This window comes from Prosopis cineraria, unplaced genomic scaffold, assembly GCF_029017545.1.
Source record: "Prosopis cineraria cultivar Desert tree isolate PC_DT_omini unplaced genomic scaffold, ASM2901754v1 PC11, whole genome shotgun sequence".
NCBI lineage: Eukaryota > Viridiplantae > Streptophyta > Magnoliopsida > Fabales > Fabaceae > Prosopis > Prosopis cineraria.
The window spans coordinates 30,231,516-30,246,670 of NW_026555342.1; the positions used below are offsets into that span (position 1 = coordinate 30,231,516).

At 28.4% G+C, this 15,155-nt stretch overlaps 1 pseudogene; it reads right to left on the minus strand.

Annotated features, from left to right (window-relative positions):
* Window positions 1-492: 492 nt before the first annotated feature.
* On the minus strand, window positions 493-13,815 carry LOC129286456 (LRR receptor-like serine/threonine-protein kinase FLS2; annotated as a pseudogene).
* Window positions 13,816-15,155: the final 1,340 nt, after the last annotated feature.

Consider the following 15,155-nt stretch of genomic DNA (forward strand, 5'->3'; position numbering starts at 1 on the left):
TTGAAAGAGTTGCTTTGTATATTAATCCAAAACTTCCAGAGCCCAAAAGATTACTCTCATCAAATCCATTTGTTCCTTGCCAAAGCTCATAATAGGATATCCTAGTTGATGTCTCAAAATTTATTTAATCTCTATTGGTTGAATCATTAATATGATCTTTCTTACACTTTAGAAAGACAATGCCTAAAAGAACCAAAATGACAACCATGCATATGATAAGCAATGAGCACTTTATCACTAGCTTCAATTTATTTGACATGTGCTTGTGTTCTTTCCTACATGGGTGAACTTGTAATTGTGACTTCCCACAAAGATCACTATTCATTATAAAAGATTCAGTAGTGAAATTTTGAAAAGGCCCCCCACTTAGAATTTCTCCATGCAATAAATTATAAGAAACATTAATGTGTTGAAGATGGATTAATAACTCTAAGGATTTTGGAATCACACTAGACAAATAATTATAGGAAAGATCCAAAGATTTCATACTTATCATGCCACCAAGCGATTCAAGAATACTCCCTTGTAATTTGTTTGGGCCAATGATAGGGTTTGCAAAGTTTGCAGGCAACCCATGGTTGTAGGGATGCTTCCTGAAATTTGATTTCTTGACAAGTTCAATAGCATAATTGTTCTAAAGTTTGATACCTCTGGTGAAATTATTCCACTCAATGCATTGGAGGATATGTCTAAGACCAAGATATCTTTGAAACTCCAAAGAGAAGAGGGTATATGAGAAATCAATTTGTTAGAGCTCAAATCCAACTTCCGTAGAGAAGTTTTCCCAAGGCACCCTGGAACCACTCCATAAAACATGTTGTTGGCAAGATACAACTCACTTAGACTTTTGAGTTGGCAAAGTTCATTTATGATGGACCCATACAATCTATTGCTACCGAGGCTTAAACGTTGAAGACCATGTAATTTGTTAACTCTATCAGGAATTAACCTACTCAAATCATTCCCATGCAAATCTAATTCCATCAAGTTTGTTAAATGTCCAAGTACATTGGGTATAGCTCCACTAAATTTATTCAATGACAAATCCAACTTAATGAGCTTAGAAGCATTTGATATGTTACTTGGAATTTGTCCAATAAGTTCATTCTCTTTCAGTAATAATTCCCTCAAGTTGGGAATGCCAATTCCTGAATATGATGGGAGAGTGCCAGAGAGGAAATTACCACGAAGGTTCAAACGTGTCAACGTTGAAATGTTGAATATATTGGAAGGAATTGCTCCTTTCAAATGATTTTGGCTCAAGTCTAAGAGATTAAGGTTCTCAAGTTCACCAATGCCTCTAGGTACAAAACCTGGACACGAGAAAGTCGATGGAAATCATGTCTTTTACATTGATAGGATAAGATAATTAAAAAATAATTTTTTTTGTTTCTAAAATTTTTAAAATAAAAAAAATTAGGGAAATCACAAATTACCCTGGAGATGCCATGGTTATAAAAGATTTATTATAGAAATAAAATTTTTTATGTTGTAATTGTTCAATAACTTTTTAATAGGGAATAATAAATTTGTAAAATAAAAAAAATCAAAAATTAAATTAAACCGGGAAATGATGCATTGTTTAATAAAGGGAGAGAAAACATAGCGTTGAAGTTGATAGGAAAGCGACAAAATCTGCACGCGCATAATATATGGGCATGCTGTGATTAGAAGAAAGAGAAGTAGAAGAAAAATTGTATTTTCTCTTGCTCAGTTTGAAATTAATGAATTTGCAAGATAAAAAATTGGAAAAAATAGTGAAATAGATAAAGAATATAATCTTGTATAAGGAGCGAGGAAGAAAATGTAAAATTAAACTTATTAAGAGAAAGATAAAATCTTAAAAAGTTGTAGTCGCATAAAACACGTGAACCCATTATGTACGGTTAGAACTTAGAGATTTTTTTTTTTTAAAAAAATCATATTGAAATCCCATTCATGGATTCTAATTTTTTTATTAAAAAAAACCACATGAAATGTCTAAATGACTCCAAAATCTGAAAGACTTTAATTGTAATTAATTTTTAATGTTGATTTACGAAAATATCCTTATTCCTTCAAAGCCCCTCCAACTCCCGCCATAACTAAAACCATAGATTAATTTTTAATACTAGATTAATTTTTAATCTAGTATGTTCAAGAATAAGTCTAAAAATTATGTTAAATATAATAAAAATAATTTTAAGTAATACTCGTTTCAGCCACAGAAGATTTAATGAATTTGCAAGATAAAAGTATTGAAAAAATTAAAATGGATAATTTAAACAGATAAAGAATGTCTTCTTCAATAAGGGGAGAAAAAATATAAAATTAAAATTATTAAGAGACCCATAAAATTTTAGAACAAAAGTAATGGAATTTTAGATTTACTCCATTTCAATATGAATGAACAACAAGAAATTATGAATAAAATGATGAAAAACAAAATCCTATTTTAGATTCACTCCATTCAAAAAAGAGATTAAAAAAAATGGAAACATAAATATAAGTACACTATACATACTTGTAAATGAGTTACCACCCAAATACAATTCCTTTAAAGATGTGCAATTACTTATTGATTTTGGAATGCTTCCCTCTAATTGGTCAACATCAAAGGCTTCACGTAAAGGGAGTTGATGGCACAATTCTTCAAGCAAATTACCATTTAAATGATTCCCACTAAGGCTAACCTTTTTCAATGAAGACATGTTCCAAATAAATGAAGGAATTCTACCTAAACAAAGAGCAAAATGTTTGTTTGTTGTTAGTGCGCATAAGACTGGCAATTCCCCAAATTCTGACACAGTGATATAAATAATACATGGAAATTTGTTAATTCGAGGATTAACATTAATAGAAAAATATACAATAACCTTTTTGGCAACTCCCTCATGTAAAAATTAAATGGATTTTTGTAAGAGCCATGTGTGCTACAACTTTTCTTGACATAAAAATTCGAAGCTAGTTGTTAAGAAAAATGAATTGCATTAAAACGTATAAGTATACTATAATTTTTACTCTTAAAGTGGTTTCATAAAAAATTTGCTAACAATATAGAATAATAAACATAATAATAAATGAAAAGGTTTTTAAGGAATAAATGTAACGGATGAGCAGATTGAGAATACCTGTGAAGGAGTTGACCTGTAGATGTAATATTTCTAGCAACGTTTCATTGCTGGTTAGTATTGGAAGATTACCATTCAAATTGTTTATTGCTAAACCCACAATTCTTAGAGAAGAAACGTTGAAGAGAGACAATGAAATTTCACCTATTTCAATTTAAAAGTGAACAACTAAAATTACATTAAAGATAGAATAGTTACAAGACTCTAATCAACCATTTAGCACTAAATTGATCTTGGAGAAAATAAAAGCAAGATAATGACAAAATGAAACAAGAAAGTTATATGAGATTATATTAAATGATGGCCTTTTCTAGGAGTCAAAAAAATAATCTAACAATGATGAATATAATAAACACACACACATACATAAATATTTTCACTACGCCTTTCCCAATTAGATTATTTCTATCAATAGAGTTTGCAACCATCGCCAAAAAAAGAAAAACACACATAAGATTTCTTTCTTGTTGATTATAATATATTGATTGTCATAAGTAAAAATAAATAATAAAATGTCAATACTTTAATGTATAATTTGTACTGTCCATTACGTTGGATATGAGGCTAAATCAAATAATAATGTTTGTCATGAAAAATATTACCATATGTGTGTCTTTGTTTTTCGTATTTGTAAGGAATTAAATAATTCATAAAAACTACACACCCAAATGAAAAGTGTTGGGCAACATCTAAATAGTTTGATCGAAAAATTAAAAATTCTATTAATAGTGAATGTATATTAAAAAAATATTTCAATATTCATGAATGTGTATGAACATATCATGGATACAATTAAACTTAAAACATTTCATTTGATAAAAAAAAAAGTAAACATTCCAATTATCACTTGGAATATATGCTCTATTGAAGCCATAAATTTACCCGACAAATCATTTTTTTGCACATTAAATAATTCAAATTTTGTAATCCCAAAACACATATTTTTTAGGAGAATATCAAATAAATTTATATTTTTTAGAACATCATTGACATCTTGCTCACAGTGAGAAATAACACTAATGACCAATTACTTTTTAAAAGCGATGACCCCTAAGTGGCAGGATCAATAACCACAGAATAAATTAGTTTTCATGTATGGGATGCGAGTGTGTCTTTTAATGTGATTCATTGAGAAATTTAGATCAATTGTCTATATTTGTATATTAAAATGGAAAGAAAACTCCCTTTTAAAATGAAAATACAGGGGACCGAAAATGAGAAATAAAAGGAAAGAGAGAAGCATCAAAGCCCATGAGTCAATCTTTTCTATAATGTCTATAAGATATTGAGATTAGATTGTTATAGAGAAAACAAATAACCAAAATTAATCATTCTTAGAAGCTTATCACACATATGCTATAAAATCTTTTCAAATATATAATCTTTTAAAGATATCTAGTTACTTAGTTGCATTGAATGTTTTTCACAAATTGATTCAATATTTAGCTTCTCTATTTCAAGATTTTTTGTCCTTTAAAAAATTGTGCCCCCACCATTGCAGGAGTGTATGCTGTAAAAGAAAAAATTATATGAACATACAAAATGAACGAAATGATGAAAAGGAGAATTGTGCCCCTACCATAACATGAGTGTGTCATAGAAATATGCAATCGCACAACTACACACCTGTACACAAAATTTCCTCAAAAGCATCAAATTAAGGGAGTGACAGACCTCATGGCATGAATGACATGGCATTAATGGCAATGAAGCTTGAGCATAGTAATCATGAGCATGGTGATATGGAAGGAGCCCAAGACAAGGAGCAAGGAGCCCAATACTTCCAATTCAATGTACCTAAAGACCCATTACAACATATTGGAGGTCTAATGATAAGAGTCTAAACTAAAGCCATAAAGCAAGCCTTGTTTAGTCTTGTACAAGAAGTTTAAGAGCTTGTAAAGCATTGGGGCACTCATCTCAAGCCCAAAGGAGAGCATCTATACATGTATAATGTGTTTAAGATCCAAATCCATGAAGAGCCAAGCCCAAGAGATGCACACCTTAGCCCAATGCAAGGAAGACTACAAGTTGAGCCTCTTGCAAGCAAGGAGGCATGAAACCCTAGTGAAAAAGTTAAGGGTGACATGATTTTAAATCCTTTATGATCCCTTAATTGTCTCCTAAATTATTTTCTATTTTAATGATCCTTTGATTTGATTTTCTATTTTGAGTCTAGTCAAAGATTATAATTAATTATATTATTAATTTTTAAATTTTGTAATTCCATAATTTTAGGATCACATCTCCTAAATTATGTGGCTAAATATTTTCTCATTATTTTATATTATTTCTCCTTTTAGTATTAGGAAATTAGAGTTTTAATTTTAGAAAATAGTCTTCTCTATAAGCCTATATAAATTAAGCATGCTCCCTCTTGTAAAGAAAAACAGAAGTTGAATGAAATTATTCATTTTAGAGTTTATAACTCATGTGAGCCTTAGTGCTTTGTGGTGGCATCCCGTGTGAGAAATAAACATGATCAAGAGCATGATCAACTCTTGTGATGTCTTCGAAGGTTGAGGTTCGTAGAGGCAGGTGCTATAGAAGATCTTTTCCTTGATCATTATCCCATTGTTTATTTCATATCTTTCTTTATTTTCATCATAAATTTTGTCCCTTTCTTTTTGTTATCGTGTTTTTATTGTGTTCAGGGTTCTGTCCCTAAACTAGCACGATTTTACTTCCGCATCCCCTATCAGGGAGGGTGTATTAGCCATTAATTGTTTGTTGCTATCAATTTCTATTGAAGAACTTTTGAAGAAAGATGATAGAATTTCACTTATATTTTACATTAAAGTGAGTATGTAGTTAGAAGCTCTCACAATTCTCTAACACTGAATAGGTATAGGTTTCATAAAAAGAATAAAAATAAGATATAATAGTAGAATGAAATACGAAAAGCTTTATGAAATCATATCAATTTGCTTGCAATATTCCAAGAGTTCAAAACAAATATGATGCGAATGTAGTAGAGAGAATAAAAAAAAATATCTTTTTTATTTGAGAACTGGATGTATTATCAAAATTACTTTGCCACAAGAGTCTTCCACTATAGAGTGGACCTAGATTCCTCTACATCATCCTTGAAGGATTATATCTAGCAAACTAAATAAATTAGCTTAGAACAAAGACAATTATAGATATTTAAAGAATCTAAATTACTTTCTGAAATATCTCTATTGACAAATTGTTATAAGACAATTTCAATACCTTGAGTGAAGATATGTTGAAAATTATTGGTGAAATCTTTAATGAAAATTTGTTGCCCACAACTTAACTTATAAGATGATATATATATATATATATATTTTGGTTACTTTCTGCCCTAATCATGTTAATGTTATATTTTTCTCTCTCTTCATCATTCTTTATTTAGTTAACTTCTTTTTCACTATTTCTCCTATCTCTTATGTCCAAAATTTTTAATTTCAAATTAGGTATTTATCAATTAATTAGCAAATGAAAAAATTTAACTTGAAAAATACTATTTAATTTCACAAAGCATATTTTTCAAATTAAACATGTAGCACAGTTCCATTCTAAACCCAAATGAATTAAATGATACATTTTATTTATTTTCCTATTATTGAGAATATCTCGCTAATAAAATGTATTTTTTTATTTAATTTCATAAAGTTTTATGTTTGTTTTCTTTACTGTTATAGGATAGGTTGTGATATAGCTAGTTGGTGTACTATTTTTTTTTCTTAATTTTAATTTCAATTTCAATGATTACTGTCTTACTTGGTTTTTTTTTGGGAGGGGGAATTAGTTGTAATTTTTTATCCCAATAAATGATTGAACTACCTTTTTTTAGTTATATTTAAAATTTTGATTCAATTCCTATAATATAATATGTAATTGATTTTCTATAGTTATTTATACATCTTTCTCTATTTTTAAATTTTTAATTCATCTATTTTATGTTTTAAAGATAAAAAAGTTTTAATGAAATAATTATAATTGATTTTGTTTCATATCATAGAATATATGAAGTTAGAATAATTTAATTTAAATTTATTGATGTTATATAAAATGATATATCTTTTTTTTTCTTTTCTCTCCTATTCATTTAAACTTTATATTTTTCTCTCTACTCGTCATTTTTTATTTATTTAACTTCATTTTCAGTATTTGTCCTATTTAACTTCTTTTTAATTTGAAATGTATTATTTAATTTCACAAAGTATAATTTTGGAATTAAACATTTAGGGCCCTTCCTCTATAAATTCAAATGAATTAAAATGATGTATTTTATTTATTTTTTGAGTATTGAGAATATATCATTTATGTACTTTGTTATTAATTTCAGAGTTTTGTGTTTGTTTTCTTTATTGTTATAGGATAGGTTGTGGTATATGTAGGTTTGTTTACCATTTTGTTTGTTTATATATCTTTATCTATTATAAATTTTTCAACTCCTCTGTTATAAGTTTTAAAAAATAAAAAAACTTAATGAAACACTTATAATATACAATTCTTGGAAACTTATGAAATAAATGAAAAAAAACAAAACTATGAACTTATCTATATGTGAGGGAAAAACTAATGTGCCAAAGATGTGATAATTGGGCTTGAGATATGTGGACTTACATTGAAATGCTATGTTTAGAACATTTGCTTTAAACAAATTCCAAAGAATCCAACCCAAAAAAAAAAAAAACAAATTTCATTGAAGATTGGCTAATAAAAAATTTAAGTTTTTATACAATAATTATTGATATAAGATTGGAAGTAATGATAAAAATAGCGAAGTGTCAGCTTATAAAAAAAAAAATAGTAAAGTGTCAATCTTGTTATGATATAATTGTCATTATAGTTATTAAATTTATATTGATTCTCATTACATCAAGAATTAATATATTAAACACTACTATCACCATTTTCTAGCAACACAAGAGACAAAGTATATGTTAAAGTGAATTTGGCAATATAAAACGTCATAGAAAAATAAGAATAGAAATATAGAAAACCTGTTTCAAGTATATATTGCTAGAAACTTATATATTAGAGCCAAAAATTCAAAACACATTCAGGTATATAGATATATCATGGATATAATTAAAGTTAATATGATGGACCCCATGGCACGGGTGACATAGCATTAATGGCAATGAAGCCTGAGGATGGTAATCATGAGCATGGTGACATAGAAGGAGCCCAATACTTTCATTCCAACGTACCTAAAGACCCATTGCAACATATTGGAGGTCCAATGACAAGAGCCCGAACCAAAGCCATGAAGCAAGCCTTGTTCAGTCTTGTGCAAGAAGTTCAAGAGCTTGGAGAGCATTGGGGCACTCCCCTCAAGTCCAAAGGAGAGCATCTATACGTGTATAATGTATTTAAGATCCAAACTCATGAAGAGTCAAGCCCAAGAGATGCAGACCTTAGCCCAATGCAAGGAAGACTACAAGTTGAGCCTCTTGCATGCAAGGAGGCATGAAACCCTAGTAAAGAAGTCAAGGGTGGCGTGATTTCAAATCCTTTATCATCCCTTTATTGTCTCCTAAATTATTTCCTATTTTAATGGTCCTTTGATTTGATTTTCTATTTTGAGTCTAGTCAAAGGTTAGAATTAATTATAATATTAATTTCTAAATTTTGTAATCCCATAATTTTAGGATCACATCTCCTAAATTATGTGGCTGAATATTTTATCATTATTTCTCCTTTTAGTATTAGGAAATTAGGGTTTTAATTTTAGGAAATATTTTTCTATGAGCCTATATAAATTAGGCCTGCTCCCTATTGTAAACAACACAGAAGTTGAATGAAATTATTCATTTTAGAGTTTATAACTCTTGTGAGCCTTAGTGCTTTGTGGTGGTATCCTGTGTGAGAAACCGACGTGATCAAGAGCGTGATCAACTCTTGTGGTGTCTTTGAAGGTTGAGGTTCCTAGAGGCAGGTGCTCTAGAGGATCTTCTCCTTGATCATTATCCTATTGTTTACTTCATACCTTTCTTTATTTCCGTCATAAATTTCATCCCTTTCTTTTTGTTCTTGTGTTTTTGTTGTTTTCAGGGTTCTGTCCCTAAACTAGCACGATTCTGCTTCCGCGTCCCTATCATAATACCTTTCAAGTTGTTTTCTATATTTGTAAAAAAAGAAAAAGAAAAGAAAACTTGCTTTGAAAAGAAAATGTAGGGAAAAAATGAAAAATAAAAGGCAAGAGGGAAGAATTAGAATCCAAACTATCCATTATATTATTTTTATATTATCAAATAATATCATTATAGTGGAAATAAATATAGATATTACAAATCTTTCAAAGATGTGCAATTACTTGATGTTTTCTACAAATATAATTGAATTAAAATTTTATTTCACCATAATAAGTGCGCGTTGTGAACACACACATATAAATCTCATGATAAAACATGGACAACAAATGATGAAAAACTAAAGGATATATTATCTCAAATTTATTTCTATTTGAGATGTTACAAACCCATGTGGATATGAGTATATCTGTGAATGAATTTGCACACTTAGCTTATAGATTTTGGAATGTTTCCATCCCAATTAAAAATTCTTTCTTCACTTTCACCTCACTTTTACAATTCTATATATCATATATGTTACTTTATTCATATTCACTTTGGGATTAGTTAATCTAATCCAGAGCTAATTGACATATAAAGCATCATATTCCATGCCTTTAAAAGTAATATAGCAGAACTATCAATATTCACTAATGTCTTATCAAAATGTGGAATAGAATTTAAGACAATCTTATGATTAAAACTCTTACCTTGCAAGTTGATGTTGGAAAGAGATAATGCTTGGAGGTTGGTCAAATTTCCAATGTCACTTGGAATGATTCCTGGGTTGAACATGTTATAACTTAATTGTAACTTCGCTAATTCTTTGCATTGATGCCAAATGGAAGGTATTACACCAGACAAATCATTTTCATCTACAAAAAATATTTCAAGATTTGGAAGTCCAAGACACACATTTGTTGGGAGACTCCCTGATAATTGATTCGCTGAAAGTTCAACGCGTTGTAACATTGAATTATTAAATAATGAAGATGGTATAGAACCACCAAGTTGATTCACTCCAAGATACAATACCTTTAGTTGTGAAAGATTGCCAATGTCATGGGGAATGTCTCCTTGAAATATTAGGAGGGAGAAAAAGAGCATGTAAGTGACAATTTTATATTTTTATAAAAGAAAAACATATATAGTATGGAAAAAAATCACAAATATATTCCAAATGATTGAGCACACAACTACAATTATTTTACAAATTAAAATTAAAATATAATTTAGATTATCTAATTCAAAATTAAAATATTCCAAATTTTAACCTTGTAAGGGTTACTCAATTTTTTTTAAATGAAAAAAATTCCATTCAAAAAGTTTTAAAGAAAGAATAATAAACATTTATTTTTAATCATTGATTTTAGATTTGTTTTCACTATCATTATAACAGTATTATTTTTCCCATGGTGTGACTTTATTAACTTAATTTATCAAGAATTGGATGCCAATTTTTTTTTCTTTTAAAAGAGATACGAAAAATGCTGGTAAAGCATAAAAAGAAATGTACATAAATAAAAAAAAAAGAAATTGAGACAAACCTAGATTCCTCTATAACAATACATATAAACAATATTGTAATCAAATTCAAAGATAAATAAGCCTTCAGATCCGTTTGGATTAATAATTACAGCAGAAAATTGGATGACAAATTTTCTAAAAAAAATAAAAATGTTGCAAAGTAAAAAGAAGAAAGTGCATAAACATATCAAAAAAAAAAAAAACAGAAGAAAACAATATAATTGAGACAAACTCATATTCCTCTACATGAACCTTGAAGGATTATATCCAGCAAACCAAATCCACAAGTTCAGAACAAAGATGATTATATATGTTAAAAATAATCCAAATTTTTACGAGACAACTTAAATAACTCAAGTGAAGATAAGTTGGAATTTCTTATTGAAATCACCCCTAACCTCGAAAAGGACTATTTTTGCTACTTTCTCTCCTATTCATTTTAACTTTTTATTTTTCTCTCTCCTCATCATCATTTATTTATTTGACTTATTTTTCAGTATTTGTTCTATTTCTTATGTCTCAAATTTTTAATTTCAAATTAAATAATTATTATAAGAAAAAATTTAATTTGAAAAGTATTATTTAATTTCACCAAGCATAATTTTGGAATTAAAAATTTAGCACAGTTCCTTTATAAACCCAAATAAATTATAATGATGAATTTTATTTGTTTGTTGAGTATTATGAATATACTGTTTATATGCTCTATTATTAATTTCAGAGTTTTGTGTTTGTTTTCTTTATTGTTACTGGATAGGTTGTTATTCAAAACCAAGTTAGATGGAGTATGTAAGTTCGTGTACCATTTTATTTTGTTATTCTTAATTTCAGAGTATGTAGGTTTTCAAAATTATTAAAAGTGAATTTGTTTTGAGGAAAAGAAGAGTTGTTTGAGTGCACAAGATACGGTTGAACTAGATTTCTTGTTAGTTTTAAAATTTCGATTCAATTCCTATATTATAATTTTAAATTTATTTTGTAAATTTATTTATATATTTTTTCTATTTAATTCCTCTACTATAAGTTGTAATAATAAAATAATATATACAATTGTTAGGAGAAAATGAAATAAATGTTCAATGATATATGGACTTGAAATGTATGGCAAATACTAATGGACAGGAAGATGTGATGATTGGGCTTGGGATATGTGGGCTTTTATTGAAGTACTCTAATTAGAAGATTTACTTTTAAAAATTTTAAGCTTTTTATACAATAATTAATATTGATATAAGTTTAGAAGGAATTTTTTTTATAAGATGAGATTAGAAGTAATGATAAATAGTAAAGTGTCAATCTTGTTATGGTATAACTGGTATTATATTTATTAAAATTTTTATTTTTTCTCATGAAGTCACATCAAGCAATATGCATAGATAAACTCTCACCATTTTATTTTATTTTCGTATGTATATGTGATTTTCTTGTTTGTTAAAAATTAAATATTTTTAAAGCTATACAGGTGACAACGTACATGCATATGAAATGTGCTAGCAAAATTAAAAACAAAAACAAGAAAAGCTTGTTTTAGTATATTGGTAAACGCATGTATATTAGAAACAAAAATTTAAAACTCATCCATGTATATAGACATATCATGAATACAATTAAAGTTATTAGTAAAAAAAAAAACAAAGAAAAGTTGCATATGAAAAGAAAATGCAGGGAAAATGAAAAATAAAAGACAATACAGAAGCATCAAAATCTCAGTGATCCTATTTCTATTATCCCCATCAAATTATATTATTATAGTGAAAAAATGATGTCAATATTACAAATCATCAACATTAAACATTCCTAAAAGCTTATTGTCAGTTGTAAGTGATAAAATCCTTCAAAATATAATTCTTTTAAAGATGTATAATTACTTTTCACATTCAGAAAAGTTTCCACAAATATTTCACCATTATTTGAGTGTGTGTCGTCAAAATATGCGTGTAAACAAAATGATTTCATTTCAAATTTATTTCTATCCAAGAGATTAGGAAGAAAAACAAACATAGTTTACTTGAACAACCCAACCATGTACATATACGGGATACGGACATATATCCAATAGAACCCAAATATAATTCTTTATAATTTTATCCATAATTGCTTTGGGATTAAATAATTAATCTAATATTCTAATCCACAGCTAACTGACATTTTATTCATAATTACTTTGGGAAAAAGTACACACACATACACAAGTGTAAATACCTGTAAATGAGTTGGCGCTCAAATATGTTTTTTTTTTTCAAAAATGCGCATTTGCTCATTGATTTTGGAATACTTCCCTCTAAATAATTAAAAAAATGCATAAAAATATCCAACTGAAATAGTCGAGACAAACTTAGGTCCTGCCACATGATCCTAAAGGGAATATATCATGCTAACCAAATAGACTAGTTTAGAGCACAAATAAATATAGGTATAAAAAATAATCCAAAACATACCTGACAAAGTGTTATAAGACAAACTTAGCAATTCAAGTGAAGATGGAAATTGCTTGGGGAATGATTCCTGAAAGCTTGTTAACTGCAAGTCATAAAATCTTCAAACGCTTGAGTCTTCCTACCTCAACAGAATTGTTCCTTCAATTAAATTACAACTCCAATCAAATACCTCTAACCTTGATAGATTGAATAGAGATAGTGGAATAAATCCATCAAAACTATTATTTCCAATATTTAAGTACTTCAATATGGATAAATCTCCTATCCATGTTGGAACTTGTCCATGAAAGTCATTGTAGCTCAAGTTCAATAGTTTCAATCTATGCAATCGAACTAACTCTCTTGGTATTTCACCATAAAAACTGTTGCTACTAAGATCAAGTTCAACAAGAAAAGAGATATTCCCCAATTGTGGAGATATGGTACCTTTAAGATCCATGCCACCAAGGTTCAAGGAACAAACCCTTCCATGGTGAGTATTGCAGGTGACACCAACCCAATTGCATGGAGAAGAAGAGAGAGACCAAGTAGATAAGAATCATATGGATCTGAAGTGATTAAAGATTTAAGGCTAAGAAGTGCAGATTTATCAGTAGTGATGTTTGTATCAATCCAGGCTAAGGAGGATATGAAGCAATGGAGTGAGAAGATCAGGAAAACAAAGGAAGGAGATTTTTTCTTGTTGAGCATATCAGACTTGTCAAAATTGCAAGTTGTGAATCTAGGAAAGCACACATCATTTTATACTTCTCCAATTCCAAAGCAAGTCATGGCATGCAAACACAACGACAAATGGAAAATTAAAATAACATCTCTCAAGATAAGATTAAGAAATTCAACTAAAATATTAATTATAATTAGCGTGTTAGGTAAATAATATCTGTTATATATATATTAGAAGATATTGTTTTAACCTTCTCTCATTTAATTTGTACCACATGGATATTACAGCTATCAAGAGTCTTCAATTGCTGAATATGTAATTCGCAGCGCTATTTCATTGGGAATGAGTGTTTTTTTTTTTTAATGGAACTCAAATAATTTTGTTTTAAATAAAAAAGAATGCGCATTGAATGGGTTCCATATTAATCAATCAATCAAAATAATCAAAACAAAATACAAGGAGAGTGGGACGAAAAAATTTGCAGCCCAATACAAATCTGAATACCGTTTCCAATAGAAATCTCATAGTTTGTAGAACTTTTATTTTATTGATTCGTGTTTGTTTTAAATTAATTTAATTCTCTACTTGTCTTGTATTTGTAGATTTTTTATTTTAATGAATATACAATAAATTACATAAATTGTATGGAAAGGTTATTTACAAATAACACAGGCAAGGTTAAATAAAGTGTGTCTTTTCCTCCTCCAAACAAAAAGGCGCAAGTATATGCAACAAATAATAAAATAATGAGTACTGTATGATCTGAGGGAGATTTGTTCACAGACTTTGTTCAATACCCATTTTTACTCATTAACCTTTATTATCATCATTTAATGAAACCACTAAATGATTTACAAGTTTAATTACATCAACTTTATCACCTCCAATATAATGACCTAAAAGTCTAAAAATATAAACATTATGAAATTTTAAACAATGGCTATCAAACAAAAACAATTATCGTTAAAGAGAAAAAAAGTTAATCTAAAAAATTTTAAATTAATTAATTAATATGAAAATCTTAGAAAATTGATGGCCAACAATAAGTCCATATGACTAATTTTTATTATTAAATTCTTTTTTCTTTTTAAAAAAGGTACATTTACTTCCATGGTTTGATAAAATTTCCTCGAAAGTGTGGGTACATGGCATGCTAGACTTTTTGAAAGCCTTCATAATTTGATTGGGTGTATTATATCAATCATCCTTTTGTAGGTGCATAGAGTGCTTGACTTGTGAGTAGACCTCAAAGTCACAGTACTCCGTTCAACACAAAGATATCTCTTGATGTATATTATTTTTAAATTGCTTATAAGTGTTCTTTCATTAGCTAATTACTCAAATAAAAATATCACATGCAGCCAAC